At 33.8% G+C, this 16,846-nt stretch overlaps 1 long non-coding RNA gene across 1 annotated transcript in view; it reads right to left on the bottom strand.

Annotated features, from left to right (window-relative positions):
• Window positions 1-3,331, bottom strand: part of LOC135202066 (uncharacterized) — a 118,823-nt gene extending 115,492 nt beyond the window's left edge. The window contains exon 1 of the long non-coding RNA XR_010311668.1: window positions 3,083-3,331. This is a non-coding gene — a long non-coding RNA (uncharacterized LOC135202066). The remainder of the gene's footprint in view (window positions 1-3,082) is intronic.
• Between the last annotated feature and the right edge of the window lie 13,515 nt (window positions 3,332-16,846).

The following is a 16,846-nucleotide window of genomic DNA, read 5'->3' on the forward strand; positions in this document are numbered from 1 at the left end:
AGGTGGAGTAATTTGATAAAGCAGGTAGAAAGGAAGAAAGAAAAAAAAAGGTAGAAAAAAAAAGTTCTACGATTGTATAGGCTGAGAATTCCGTAGGTTCGAGAAAGGGTTGCGTGAAGAGAGGAGGGGGAGGGGGGCGTGATGGGGTTAGTGGGGTTGAGTGTGGTAGCAGGAGAGTGTTAAAGGTTGTTATAACATTTATCCATCCATCTCTCTCTCTCTCTCTCTCTCTCTCTCTCTCCTCTCTCTCTCTGGTGGCAGGGGTGTTATAGGTTATAACATTTATCCATCTCTCTCTCTCTCTCTCTCTCTCTCTGGTGGCAGGAGAGTGTTATAGGTTATAACATTTATCCAACTCTCTCTCTCTCTCTCTTTCTAGGTATTTACGTTAAACATCTGATTACTATTATTATCCTTACTCTTATGCTTTTACTTACCTCATTCTCTCTCTCTCTCTCTCTCTCTCGTAATAATGCCATGAATCTACACTACAAATAATATATTTATTTATATTATAATCATCTGATTTCTCCCTGCATCCTTTCCCTTATGGTCTTGCCTAGATCAGATCTACTTTGTAGTCTCTCTCTCTCTCTCTCTCTCTCTCTCTCTCTCTCTCTCTCTCTCTCACGGATGGTGTCCTGAGGGTCGGGGGTTGTTGTGGGGGGTGGAGGGTTAATTGGAGTGAGATAGTGGCTCTGATAGTGGCCGGATGGTGAACACACTCACCGGATACAAAGGCTCAAGAGGACAACTGAGTTGGGATCTTGAGATTAACGGGAAATGTTGATCATTTTGTTACGTTTAATCTTTCAAACGGAAATTCGTTGATGTCAGTTCAGTCAAGATTCAGTGGAATTCAAAATTCAGTCAAAATTCAGCCGTGCATTTCTGAATACAGTCAAAATGCATTGGCTTTCCGAATTCAGTCGAAGTTCAATGCATTTGTGTCCAGTAAAAATTCGCTGGATTTCTGAACTCGGTCAAAATTCAGTGGATTTCTGAACTCGGTCAAAATTCAGTGGATTTCTGAACTCAGTCAAAATTCAGTGGATTTCTGATCTCTGTCAAAATTATTTGGGTTTCTGAATTCAGTCAAAATTCAGGAGATTTCAGAAATCAGTCAATATTTAGTGGATTTCTGAATTTACTTAAAATTCAGTGGACTTCTGAAATCAGTCAAAATTCAGTGAACTTTTGAATTCAGTCCAAATTTAGTTGATTTCTGAATAATATCAAAATTCAGTCGATTTCTGAAATCAGTCAAAATTTAGTGGATTTCTAAATCCAGTCAAAATTCTGTGGATTTCTGCGTTATTTAGATGTTTTGGATTAAAGAATCATAAAAGTAGCAGTTGAATTCAGAAGCACTTAAACTGTAACTTTTTAATGTAAGTTGGTAAGAAAATACAGAAAGATATTAAACCTGATGCTTGTCATGGTGATTACTATGGGAACACGGAAAGTGCAACTGAAGACTGGAGCACCTAATATAACCTCCATTCTGGCGGCCAGTTACTAAGCCCTCCCATGAAGGAAACGGGTTGGAAGTATTTTTTTTATAAGTCATACTTAAAAAAGTATTTTATTATAAGTCATACTTAAAAATATACCTAAGATTAGTCTCATAGCAAGTCGGTCTCGTCTCAGTTGGTTGGATGCGTCCAGCGGTTCACATCAGGCCTACTTATTCTCTTTTAATGCTTATGAACCTCTTTGGAGCAAGAGCCGGTGCTGGCTTACGGAATTATTATTTTCACAATTTATCCTCTTTGCAATTAAGGCTTTCCCCAGAATTTTAGGTTATTTATAGATCACTGAAAAATACAAAGAATTTCCTATCCCTTCTGTTGTTAAATTTTGTAACAAGATGATGTTTCTGTCTGGGTACTTCTGTTTTAATGTCATTCAAGGTTATGGGTAAGAAACGCCAAAAATAAATATAAGTATATATATATATATATATATATATATATATATATATATATATATATATATATATATATATATACTATATATATATATATATATATATATATATATATATTGGATGTAGTAAAAATATATACGTATATATATTTATATATAACAAATTATTATCTGTCCTAAGCAGAACATCATGAGACATGACCCCATTCACTATAACACACACACATACACACACATATATATATGCATATATATATATATATATATATATATATATATATATATATATATGTGTGTGTGTGTGTGTGTGTGTGTGTGTGTGTGTGTATGTATATATATATATATATATATATATATATATATATATATATATATATATATATATATTATGGAAGATATAATGAAGATCAGTAGATCACAAAGGGGTATTTCAGAGAACCCAGAGACTGAGTCGGACGTAATACTTTGATATAATTCTGACCTTTCTCGCTTATTCTCTGATTTATTATATGTGGCAATTTACGTCGTATTTTAACTCTTTTAAGTATTATATTCGGTTGGAGTTAGTTTCTTATACTGATGAGCTCTTTTGGTTGGGTCATGTGAATGTTTGTAAATAATAATAATAATAATAATAATAATAATAATAATAATAATAAAATAATAGTCCACCCAGTGGAATAGGATGACAGTGATAGACCAAATAATAATAATAATAATAATAATAATAATAATAATAATAATAATAATAATAATAATAATAATAATAATAATCCACCCAGTCGAATAGGACGACTGTGATAGACCAAGAAAATAAATGAATAAATAAATAAATAATAATAATTGCCGAGTCCTGTATAAACTTAAAACATATTACGTACATCAGAGCTGGAAGCAAGCTAAAGCAATAAGTGCTAAACTACACACGCAACTACAGAAACCCATATAAACCAAATTGTAATGGAAATTGCTACAAAGTAGATACGTTGCTCAACTGAGAGGTCGTTTCTCAGTGCCTGATTTTGAAGCTATACCTCGACTTCGGGTCTCGAGAAAACGATACAATGTAGGACTGGCCCTTCATGGCTTCGTAGACTGCAGGGCATTTCCCCCTCCTTGCAGGAGGAGCTGAATACGAAAGCTTTTTACGTACCTTTCGACCAGGAAGCCAGAGACGAGGGCGGCCATTTTGGAATATGGAAGACCCGAGGACGTGGTTGCCGATTGTTTACGGATGGCGCCGAGTAACATTAGCTTAGTCAGAAGCAGTTTTGCTGATCAATAAGTACTCTACGTCATGGAGGATGATCGTATTCGTCAGTCTTAAACATACTGACAGGTAAGAATGTGATTTGCGGTCAGATCGCTCAATATTTCAGAGCATTGGTCAGCAACAGTCGAGTTGCCACGTAGCGCCAGAGAGCGCCAATGGTCATGCGCGAGGGGTCTGTTTTTGTTGTGAGGGAAGAAGTGAGGGGAGAGAGTGAGGAATGTCCAGCATTGGGGTGGTGGTGGGTGAGAGGAGAGAGAGAGAGAGAGAGAGAGAGACGAGCGTACGGGGGAGGCACTGAGGTAAAGTACAGAGGGGAAAAGTTACGCGAGGGGAGAGAGAGCAAAAAACTCAGACTGACCCTAACCGAGGGAGGAGAAAGATGAGGGGAGGAGGAGGAGGAGGAGGAGGAGGAGGAGGAGGGAGGGAGGGAGAATGGATGACGTAATGCGATAGATGAGGGGGAAAAAGGGGGACGTGAGGGGATGGACGAAATGGAGGAAATATCGCTGATCTATGGATTATCAGTTAATGGACACTTCGGCCGTAATCACGCCTCCTTTTTTCTCATCCCCTCATTGTAGTTTGTGTTTCACTCCATTCTGTCGTTTACTCTCTTCTTCGTTATGGCCAGAGGTGCGTAGGTCCAATTGCGTTTGAGAGGATAAAAGGAAATGTCTAGCAATAATGATCAAATATTAACAGATACCTCTATTAGGAATTACTGATTCGTGTTTTGTTCTCTAATTTTACTGTCAAAACTAACGTGAAATCCCAAGAATTCATTACACGTTATTATTTTTTTCTGATTTTTTTTTTATCACGTAAATATATCTAATTCATATATTTATCTTCGTCATGCAGTTCATTTAAGAGAAATATTTTTGCAAGAATTGTTTTAATGAATTAAAAAGTACTGCAGGATTGCATTATACATACACATATATCTATATATATATATATGATATATCCCTATATCTATATATATATATATATATTATATATATATATAGTTAAAAGAAGACCTTAGATATCAATTCGGTTATGTAGCGAGTAAGCTGAAGATGATACGGGGTATGTGAAGGTTCAGTGCGTACTCAGATACCACAAATATATATATATATATATATATATATATATATATATATATATATATATATAATATGTATATATATATATTAAGGAAGATCTTAGATATCTATTCGGTTATGTAGCGAGTAAGCTGAGGATGATACGGGGTATGTGAAGTTCAGTGCGTACTCAGATACACAACAATATATACATATATATATATATATATATATATATATATATATATATATATATATATATATATACATATATAATATATTATATATATACATATCTACTATATATACATATATATATGTGTGTGTGTGTGTACATTTTTTATTATGTATAGTTTATACATACATCCGTTGAATGTTTAAGAAAACTTTAGCAATTTCCAAAGAAAATTAATAAATAAATAAAAATCTCATCGCTGCAAAAATAACGCAAAAAACGTAGTTCATCAAAATGAAGAAAATTTTTTTTAAAAGACAGTGAAAATTACTGGAAGTTTTTTTTTTACTTTGATTTTTAAATCTCTGCCGTCTCTGACAGTCTAATTACAGTGTTTTAATATCGTGTAAGTCACTGCAAGATACAGTCTCTAATAAGATGAAGTATATTTTAAAAAATGTCATTACTGTGGTCAAAAATCCACATTGATATGACTGTAAATATATATATAGTATTATACTGTATATTGTATAGTATATATAATAATATATTATATTATATTAATATATATTATATTTACTATATATAACACTATATATGTGTGTGCGCGTGTACATATATATCTATACATGTATGTTTATGTACATAATTATATATATGTATATATAATATAGATAGGTATCTATGTATGTATATGAACACACACACATATCTATCTATCTATATATATTATAATATATATCTATATATTATATTTTAATATATTTATTATTATATATATATATATTATTATATATATATATTATATATATGATATAGATATGTGCGTGTGAGTGTGTTTGTGTGTATGTGGTTTCTTCATCAATGAAGTGCCTCATGTATTATAACATTACTATTATTATTATTATTATTATTATTATTATTATTATTATTATTATTATTATTATTATTATTATTATTATTATTAACTATCGTGATAACATTAATCGGTAATGCAAAAGATATGTGGTCGCAATATCAATTTACTTTATAATGAAGGTAAAATCCCACTTTTTCATGAATACGACTGCAATTGTAATGTTTAAATTACCTTTCTTGAAAGCAATAAATTGTTTTTCTCATTATATTTCATAATGAACATTCTTTGTAAATTGAAGAAAAGTTGCCATGAGTGCCATTTTCCTCATTATATTTTATAGTGAACATTCAATGTAAATGGAAAAAGGGAAACTTACTTAAAATGCTTCTTTATATATCTTTATCTGGCCGTAGGAAGTTTTCTGTTTATATATATAGATATATATATATATATATATATATATATATATATATATATATATATATATATATATATATATATTACATATATACGTGTATTTATACGAATAATTTATTCGTGAGTACGCCAGTGTGTACGTTTACGAGTCTTTTTGCGTATGTAAACGAAATAAACACACAAGATCTCTTCGGTTATCGATCGGCAGTAACTAAATGAACTCTCTCTCTCTCTCTCTCTCTCTCGTCTCTCTCTCCTCTCTCTCTTTCTCCTAACCAAGAAACTCTCGAACGTGTAACCCCACAACGCACTATTTGATTCGACCTGAAATATATATATATATTGGTAAACTAAGTTTATATACCTGTAGCAACTGAACGTCTAAAGTCTTGTCAATCTAGGATTTTATTTTGAAGAACGGACCCGATTTAGCGGCAGAAAGGTTGGAATACTCTTTCCTTACACACACACGCACACACACACACACACACACACACACACACACACACACACACACATATATATATATATATATGTGTGTGTGTGTGTGTGTGTGTTGTGTACACTATATATGTATATGTGTGTGTATGTGCATATACATATATATATATATATATATATATATATATATATATGTATATATATATATATTTAGTACTTGTGTATACATACATTTACATGGTCCCCTCATAACTGTCACTAGTAAACCAATCAAAACACCCCCCCCAAAAAAAAAGAAAAAAAAAACACACAACTGACCTTACAAATAGCGTCGAATTCAACTCCACAACCAGAATATTAAATCCCTTATATTTCAGTCGAGGGGTCCGAACGTCGACCTCTTACACACTCTGTGCTCCGTGTGGTGGCTGGGAAGGAAATACCCCGATGCCCATTGTCCTACCCCTTTGCCTTCCAGTGCCCGAGAAATCGTTGCCAGATGCTTCCGGGAGTTTAAATTTGTTGCCTCTGGTGTATTACCCATAACGGGTTGAAAATACTTAATATAAGTAAAGAATCTTTATTTAATTTTTTTTTAACTTAATATAAGTGCAGACTTAGAATTTTTTTTGTATTGTAATTTTTATTTTATTCTATTTTTTTTTTAGTTTTTGAAGTACCAGTTAATTATATACTATTAATATAAGTACAGACTTAAAATCAATTTATTTTATTTTTTTAGATTTTTTTATTTGCTATGAAGCTAGATAAGAATTTTGAGTTTTAGAACCACCAGTTATTTCAAAGATATTGTTAGTTTTACTTTTTATAATTTATAGTGATTTTTTTTTTAAATCGCAAACTATTTTCATTTAGTTAGTTATATCTTTTATGTCATTTCTCTAATCTTAAACTTCGAAGCGTATAGTTGTACAGCTGACATCAAATATATCATGGAATGAAAATCCAGTTATCTCTAATTAATCGTAATTTATAAAAATGGTTGTCCATAAAATAATTGCTAAAAGAATCAAGAATTAATATATAATACGTATTGAAGCGGATACGTTTAACTCAGATTTTCATCACGACCTCAAAATTAATAATAATAATAATAATAATAATAATAATAATAATAATAATAATAATAATAATAATAATAATAATAATAATAATAATAATAATAATAATAATAATAATAATAATAATCTTACGAAGGTGCGATCTATTAGGACGGTTATTTAACTTCATTCTACGTTTAATAAAAATTTTCCATCACAACAGTGTTAATAATAATAAGGTAATAATAATAATAATAATAATAATAATAATAATAATAACTAATAATAATAATAATAATAATAATTTTACGAAATTAGCGAGCCATCAGGAATAGTTATTTAACTAGATTCCCGTTTAATATAAAGTTCTATAACAACCGCAAAAGTAATACTACTACTACTACTACAACTACTACTACTACTACTACTACTAATAATAATAATAATTATAATAATAATAACAATAATAATAATAATAATAATTTTGCAAAAGTAGCTCGTCAATATGAATGAATATTTAACTACATACCCGTGTTTAGTATAAATTTCCATCACAACCGCAAAAATAATAATCGAATAATTATAATAATAATAATATAAATAATAACTAATAATAATAATAATAATAATAATAATAATAATAATACTTTTACAAAAGTAGCCTCCTATTAGGAATGCTTATTTAACTACACTCCAAAACAATAGTAGAACAATGCATCAGGTAACTGGTAAAAACAATATTGAATCAAATGGCTATGTATGAAAGCGTTGAAAATACTGATAAACAAAATATGGATCTTTCGTAGATAGTGACCATCATGGGTTAGAACCCAGTATGTATCCACCTTTGTGGCGCGATTCGTACAAGACCGTAAAAAAACATAAACAAAAGACTGTCAATATCATAAAGATATTGACCCCAAAGAAATATTAAGGCCTAGATGATGACCTCTGGAAAACCCTTGGGGGTCAATACTTAGGGAAAATTAAGATGTAAAAAGGCAAAACTGATCGAATGGGTTAAAGACTTATATGCGAGGTCGAGTTCTAAGCAAAATTTACACGCCCGACATAATCTTGCAATCGCAACTTGCCTCGCAATTAACTGCGTCCAATTGGTATGCAAGGCCTGAATGTCCTCATTAAGTGATGCAAGGCTAAACCGTTAATTAACTGAAGTATTCTACATTTTCGCTTGAGGTCTGTGTTGATTTCAGCATGTTTTATTTGTATAGGTATATATATATATATCTATATAGAATATATATATATATAGATATATATATATATATATATATATATAATTGTATATATATATATATATATTATATATATATATCTATATATATGTGTGTGTGTGTGTGTGTGTGTGTGTGTGTGTATACTCTAGGAAAGCATAATATTGCGATGGATGAACAATAGAATGACATTAAATCAATGTGACTTGCAGTGACGAGTCTGCATTATTGAAGTAATAGGTCTCGTTAATTGATACGTACATTAACCACATTAAAAGATGGCTGCCATCGACTGACAGTTTAATTTGCCAGACTTCAATTACAGAAGGGAACTCCCATTTTCCCCGGTTGTTTGTAATTACTCCGACTCGAGAATTAGTTCATTGAAGGTTCTGGAAAAAAATATGTGGATTTTGAACAATAACCTTCAGTTCTGCGATGCCATAAACCTGAAGAGAGGGGTCGTTTCGTGTGGTTTCTCGGTCTTGCGAAATGGCTGTGGATTTGATTTCATTTGAGCAAATGGTTCTTTTAATTTTCCTTTCATTTAAACCCCTTTGATTTAGATTATAGCTCTCTCTCTCTCTCTCTCTCCTCTCTCTCTCTCTCTCTCTCGCTCTCTCTCTCTCTCTCTCTCTCTCTCTATGGCAATTTGACCCATTTGTTTATCCGTAGTCTGACCTTGTCTGTCGTGAGACTCATGGAATAAACTGCCACCAGAAGTCGTAAACAGCAGCAGTGTGGAAGAGTTATAAAAAAACTTAACAAAATCATTAGGACGCTGTGAATGAACAGTCAAACCTCCTCCAAGAGATAAGTGAGTTACACGATGTCTCCTCTTAAGATGGACTAATAAGTCTTTGAGACATCCTAATCCTTGTAACTCCTTGTAACTGACCTGTTTGCATGGTAGTTTGACCTCAGACTGACAAACTTTTCTTTTCAGGATCTGTCAGCCCGTCAAGACTTTATTAAAACTATATGTCACCAGACATCAACAAAGGTATGAAAGGCTTCTTGTCTTCAAATATCCCTTAAGAGTATATAATTTTTTTTTTTTCTATCTCAGTCCTCCAATTCGACCGGGTGGTACTTATAGTGTAGGGTTCCGGGTTGCATCCTACCTCCTTAGGAGTCCATCACTTTTCTTACTATGTGCGCTGTTTCTAGGAGCACACTCTTCTGCATGAGTCCAGGAGCTACTGTTATCATTATTATTAATTATTCAGAAGATGAACCCTATTCATATGGAACAAGCCCACCACAGGAGCCAGTGACCTGAAATTGAAGGTTCCAAAGAATACTTTGGTGTTTATTCGAAAGAAATAACATGTCATGGGGAATACAGAAAGTTATAAAAAAAAACAGAAAAAATAACATATGAATAAATAGATAAACAAATAGAATATAGTGCCAAATGTGGCACTGGGGCCATGCCAAGTTGGTTATCAATTATCGACCAAATTTTGGGACAAGGAATAAGGCTAATGTGAAAGATATAGAAGGGAGAGGCAGCGGTCGAATGGGGAGAGCATCTTAATCTGAGAGAGAGAGAGAGAGAGAGAGAGAGAGAGAGAGTGATGGATCACACCTCATGCCTTGTTTGGTACTCTAAGGATTACCCTTTCATTTTTTCCCCCTTCTGAGGTGAGCGCCGCCGCCCGCCTGTTTTTTTTTCTTTGGGGGTAATATAACCCCAAATCTGATTGGGGGTTTGATCAAGCCCCCCCGCCCCCTCAACCGCCCCCAATTTTACCCCTCATCCTCCCCCACGTCCATCCCCCCTCCTAAAATCTATCGCAATATACTTATTTGATTGACGTCGTTCTGTTTATCAGGTTTCGTTTCGGTAAATATTTTGTTATGTATTTTTTTCAAGATTGAGGCGTTTTGAAATGAACGCTGTTGTATACTAATTGCTTATTTTCTGTTCAAAAATACCTTTAATGATAAAAATAATCAGTTTTTTTATCCGTATATAGTTTATATATATATATATAGATAGATAGATAGATAGATAGATAGATAGATAGATAAGATAGGTATGCACTGTCCTCCGTCCCATTTCAAATGGTTGGCTCCAGAAGAGCAATACTATATCCTATGGTGGCCGCCATGGTGGTTGCATTACAATACCATATTATTAGTTATATAATAATATTATATTCATATATTTCATTCTTTCTTTTTATATGATAATTATATTTAATATATCCTATGTGTGGTGTGTGTGTTGTTTGTGTTGTGTGTGTGTGTGTGATGTGGTGTATTGTTATATATTATACTATTTTTTTTTTTTTTTGTTTTTTTTTGAAATTAAATTTAATTATTTTCCAGTTATTTTTTTCTTTAATAATTGAGAAATATGAGGTGCATCCTAGAAATGAAGTTCCATACAAATAATAAGGCCGTATATTTTATTCAACCTATATTCGTTCTCAGTTTTTACATTAAAAATCTCTGTTTTAATAACTCCCTCCGTTTTCGTGGTTAATGAGTTCATCCATAAAAACCATAATTAGTAACAAAACGACTTTCAAACCGACAACAAGCTCAATTAGTACTGATGCAATTGATTACAAAGGAACGATTAAATCTGGTTTTGAAGGCTGTAACTATGCTTATGAATTAATCGTATTTTTACATAAATAATTGGTTAATTGCTTTCAATTTGAATAAGGTAACTTTCTTAAATCTTGAAATTTGTGGCCCCCGTTTGGCTCTCCCTTTTCTCTCCTCTCTCTCCTCCTCTCTCTCCCTCCTTCTCTCTCTCCATTCTTTCTTCTTGTTTATTGAACATACAGGTGAGCGAATTAAACGTAAAATTACATAATAAAGGTAAACATATCAAGTCCATAGACTAATGCAACAGCAGTTTGAAAGAGAGAGCGAAGAGATGAGAAGAGAGAGAGAGAGAGAGAGAGAGAGAAGTAGTTCTCGCATTTATTCATAATCGTCCCATATTTGCTTCCCATCTCCACTTAGAATATCTCTTCTCGTACTCTTTCAATAAATCTCTGTCATGGCTTTGCCTTTGTTTTACTCACTTTTTTATCCCTAGACCTTCCTCGTCAACATGGTTTTTCCCCCGTCTCTAGGGAATCTCTAGGGAATAAGAGGAGGAGGAGGAGAGGGACTGAAGGATGAACGTGTAATAGGGGAGGAATAGAAATAAGAATGAGAATTGCAAGGACATTTACAAAATGAAAGGAAGCGAGGAGGAATGGATTGACAATAATGAGAGTAGTAGATGGAGGATAGCTTGGAAAGTAATATTGGAATGTCTTCATGTCATTTAAATGAGGATATAGTGCTTATGAAATGAGGAAAGTCATGCAAAACAGATAATCATTGAGGATACGTCAAGATAAACAAGAAAGGGAAGGAAGTGTAGAATCGGCTAAGGAAAAGAATAAACGACGTATAAAAGGAGACGTAAAAGCTAAAAAAAAATCTTTTAGAACAAAATAGATGCTGACTTGAGAATCCTCAGTCGATATCTCGAGAAAAATGAGAAACGCGTTATGGGAGAAGACGAAGGATATCGGACAAGGGATGCGAAGGATAGAAGTGGAAAAAGGGAGCTGCGCCCCATCCCCCGGGCCCCCCTCCTCCTCCTCCTCCACCTTTTTCTCCCTCCCTCCCCTTCCCTCCTCTTCCCTTCCTTGAAGTCACCCTGTGATAAATGTGCCCGAGAGATTGATTGCTTGGTCTCTCTCTCGCGCTGCCTTTGAGTCGTTGGGGGAGGGAGGGGTAGAGGTGGATAGGTGGGGGTATTTAGTGGGGAGGGGCGGCGGGTGTAGCATCCCTTGTCATTTACATACTCACGCCTACGGATGAATGGCCAGGGAAAGGAAGATAAGACGAAAAAAAAGAAATAAAAACGAAACTATAAAAAAAACTTAAAAAAGAAGAAAAATCTATAAAAAGGTAGAAGAGATGATGGATAAAAAAATAAAAAAAAAAAGTTGGCAGCTGGGAAAAAGTGAAGGTGTCTGTCACAACCGTCAAGAGTAATCAAAACCAGTTCGTGAAATAAGTTGAATAATGAATAATGAAAATAAAAAAGGCGAAAGGATTTTTGTGCACGAAAGTCCAAAACGTCGAAATTTGAAAAATATGAGAACAGTGAAGCCCTGACGTGCCTGCCGTAGAAAGGTAGTGCCGCCAGTGCACCTCACGTGGTGCACTATAGGCATTAATTAAGGTTCTATGCAGCACCCCCTTGCCCCCAAGCTGTGACCCCTTTCATTCTTTTTACTGTACCTCGGTTCATATTATCTTTCTTCCATCTCTTCTTTCCATCCTCTGCCGACAGTTGTTTTTAGGATTTCCTCCTGTGGCACCTTTTAAGCCTTTTTATTCTCATTTTCCGTTTCAGCGTTGAATGACCTCATAGGTCCCAGTGCTTGGTCTTTGGCCTGAATACTATATTTCATTCCAAGCCTGATATGGCGGGATACAAAACTGTTGGATTGGTATTACTTTTACACGGACCCACCACAACACCACATACACACAGCATAATATAAATATATAATATAATATATTTGTTACGAAGTGCCCAAGTATCTGGGTTAACCATAGCCCAACCAAATATTACCTCACCCAAAACCAGACCAAACCTGAACCCTCATAAACACGTTTAAAACGACTGAATACTCTAAAAGGCAACCAGTGATCCTTAACTTTACCTTTCATATATTGCAGAAAATCAGACATAAGTTCATCAAAACAGGTTGTGAGGTTAATCTTGTAAGTAATTAAATTAACTTCGAAGGGAGCATCACCTTATTCCCATCAAGCAACTTTCAAACAACTCTAAGTAATTTCCCTGAATTTTCTGAAGCTCTAGTAATTTCCCTTCCCGGTTCATAGTCCACTTCAAATAAATTTGAATTAATAAAGCAAATCAATTACCCCACTCATTTTTAATTTTTCTACCTATCATCAACTATAATCATAATCAAATAATTTACTTGTACTGGTGTAAAGATAAAAAAAGAAAACTCATCAAAATTTTAAAAATTTTAAACAAAAATTTTGATAAAAATTTATTAATTAAATTCAAAATTTAATAAGTGAAATTTCCAACATATCAGGGAAAATTAAATTACTGTGACTTTTTAAAAAACAAAATAAATAAAGTTTTTAATTAAACTTTCTTGAATCAAATTAAGTAAAATTAAACTTCAAAATTAATTTATCTACAAAAATTTCCAAGAAAAATTAATTCAATAAATTCAAAAAATCATTAAGGTAATTAATTTGCAAAATTCTTGAAATTAATTCTAAATAATTTCCCAAGTGCTAAACAATAATAAATCTTGAAAAGAATTCTAAGTAAATGCAAATTAATTCCAACGTGTTGTTTAATTTAAATTAAATGTGCCAATTTGATAAAGCAATGAAAATAAACTGTCCAAATAAATTGTGAATTGCAAAGAAAATATAAAACAAAACGACACACTTCAATAAGAAAATGAAATGATAAGGTGACAAACAATGGAAACAAAACATCAAAAAAAAAATCAGCAATGTGTAAAACAGTGCTAAATTCTTTTTCTAACTCAACTTTTTTACCGCAAATCCTTTCACAACCATTCTGTTATTAGTTTAACCAACTGTTCCTAACCGTTACTTAGTTATTATTATTAACCAAACAACTTTTTCCATTAACTTTCTTAGTTATTACGCTTAAACACAATTCCTTATCCGTTTATTAGTTATTTAGTTAACCAAACACTTTTCCATTTAACTTTTCTTTAAGTTATTAGTTTAACACAATTCCTCTATCCTCGTTTTCTTATGTTGGCAACTAATAAAAATCATAACACTTTAACCATTTTTTGGTATATCCCAACTTTCTTTCTCTCTTTAGGCTGGCACGCTTGTATATTACAACTTTCCAACAAAAACCAAAAGGCGCCTGTTACGAAATGTTTTTGTTCAGATTTCCCCAAAAGAAAAGGCACTATTTAAACTAACAAAATAATGCAAATTCTAAACGTACGGCTTAGAAGTGACCAATTTATCGTTACGTTAATATAGATGCTCAATGATTGTCGAGCGAGGAGAGAGAGTGAAGAGATAGAGAGAGTGAGAGGAGTGAGAGATCTAACTGTTCCTCGATAGGTCCCTTAAGATAGATATGAAAACAATTCTTTCCTTTCCTTTATGGAAACTCGACTAGGCAGATGACAATTACAAAATAAACGATTCTTTAGTCACGAAATGCTTCCATAGTACTTTGAAATCTGATGCAATCTTACATACCAAAAATGTGCAATACCCACGTGGGACTTGACAAAAGGAAAATACGGCCGTATGAGTCCAGTCCTGTTTAAAAAAATACAAAAAAAGAAAGACCACATACCCGATCGAAACGGAGGCTGAGCTGTGAAACAATTAAGAATTGGCAATGTTTTTTGATAAACAACGCAAAATTCGAGCTCGCTCGCTAATCAAATGCGCTGACTAGAGTAGGGAATAGCAAACGGCGATCTCGCAGACCCTCTAATTGTCCACTGTTGACGTAAAATGTTAAACATTCGTAGATTCCGCAAAAGCACGAAGAATCTTCCTCTTTTACGTTTTTTATGTTTATTATTATTTCTTTTATAGCAAACAGCGTAATGCGAAACTCTGGAACCCCACGACATCTTAAAAATACCACATATTCTAAGCTATCCTAGGAATCATTGAAAATGGTTTACAAAACCAATTCTAAGCATGGACAATTTTCAAAGAGGGGAAAATATGCATTTTGAAAGTAAGCAATCTATCATATAATAATATTATATTAATATATATATATAATATATATATATATATAATAAGTATATATAAATTATATATATATCTATATTGAGGTTGTGGGGTCCATAATGGGAAAGGTTGTGCCAATAAAAGAAAAGCAAATAAATTCCTTTTAGCTCAACAGTTTCGCGGCTCCACTGGCCCTTATCGAGGTGCTGTTTATTAATAAACAACTCTCGAGAAGGGCCAGTGGAGGCCGAAACTGTTGAGCTAAAAGGAATTTCAGCTTTTCTTTTCCCCTGTGGACTACAACCTCTTATAATATCTATCTTTCGTGAAAAAAGGAAGATTAAAACCTCATTTATATATATATATATATATATTATATATATATATATATATATATTATATCTATATATATATATTGTGAGTGTATGCATATGTATGTGAGAAAATCCTATAGGTATACAAATGACAAACTTTAAAGAAGCTTATCATCTGTATCTTCATAGAGTGAAATGAGGACCCTCACGATTAAAGGTTGGACTGAGAACCTTTAGTTTTAGCGATAGCATATGGTGGGAAAAATTATGGTTATTAATACATTTTGTAATGTATTATACACTGCGTAGTAGCAGTTACGAAAGACTCATACAGAATTACTCGGTCCAAACTGTGAAAGAGAAACGTTATTAAAAAAAAATAAAAAAAATTCAATGGGACTTTTCTTTGTGGCGCTTGAACATTGGTCGGACTAAATACTGTTCTTCTAAAACGCTCAAGTTTTGAATTCCATCTCTTGTTAGAGAGGAGCTCGATGAGAATAAACAGAAATGAATATTAGACTCTATTCAGCTTCCCACATCTGGTAGTCAGCCCATAACAAATGAAGTTCACGCCTCGGAAAAAAAATATGCAAATAAAGAACATTAAGAAACAATAGATTTCTTTCGCCTCTTTTCCCTCGTTGAACCACTTCTGTATGTATCGTGATCCCGTCCCACAGCCCCCCCCTCCCCCCACCCACCCCCCCCCCCCCCCCCCCTCCATAGACCAATCTCTCCATTCACAGTACACACACACACACATAATTAACTAACTCGCCACTGTTGTGTTTTGCCATTCTCTCTTCCCAGCCATTTCTATTTGCTCTCTTATTTACTCTTTCTCTCTCCGATCTGCTCCTTTATAAACCAATCCCGCGACAGAAGCTCGAGTGTCGCCTCTGACACCTCGGTGTCGTCCGTGTCAACACGGACATTTGTGTCTGCGGCCGTCATTCACACCCCGCCGTGTGGAAATTACTACATATATATGCCAGGTCCGCCTCCCAAAACATGTGTCGCAAGACGTATGGGCGTGTTTACCGAAGAACAAGGAGCCCTTCGGAGCTCTTCGGAGCCCTCCGAGAAGCCTCGTTCAGTATGTCTTCCCCCCGAAAGTGTGAGCGAGAGTGTTTGCGTAAGCAACCGTGTCAATTTGCTTTTGCATTGGGCTTTTTGTACGTGGTGGCTTCGTTCATGAGGCTTATTTCTCGTGGGGGCACCGTCGACTCCGGCGCAACGAGCGCGGCTATATGTCTTATATTATACGCCGAGCACACTTCTTGAACGGGGCCGTTCAGAAT

This window comes from Macrobrachium nipponense, chromosome 30 (genome assembly GCF_015104395.2).
Source record: "Macrobrachium nipponense isolate FS-2020 chromosome 30, ASM1510439v2, whole genome shotgun sequence".
Classification (NCBI taxonomy): domain Eukaryota; kingdom Metazoa; phylum Arthropoda; class Malacostraca; order Decapoda; family Palaemonidae; genus Macrobrachium; species Macrobrachium nipponense.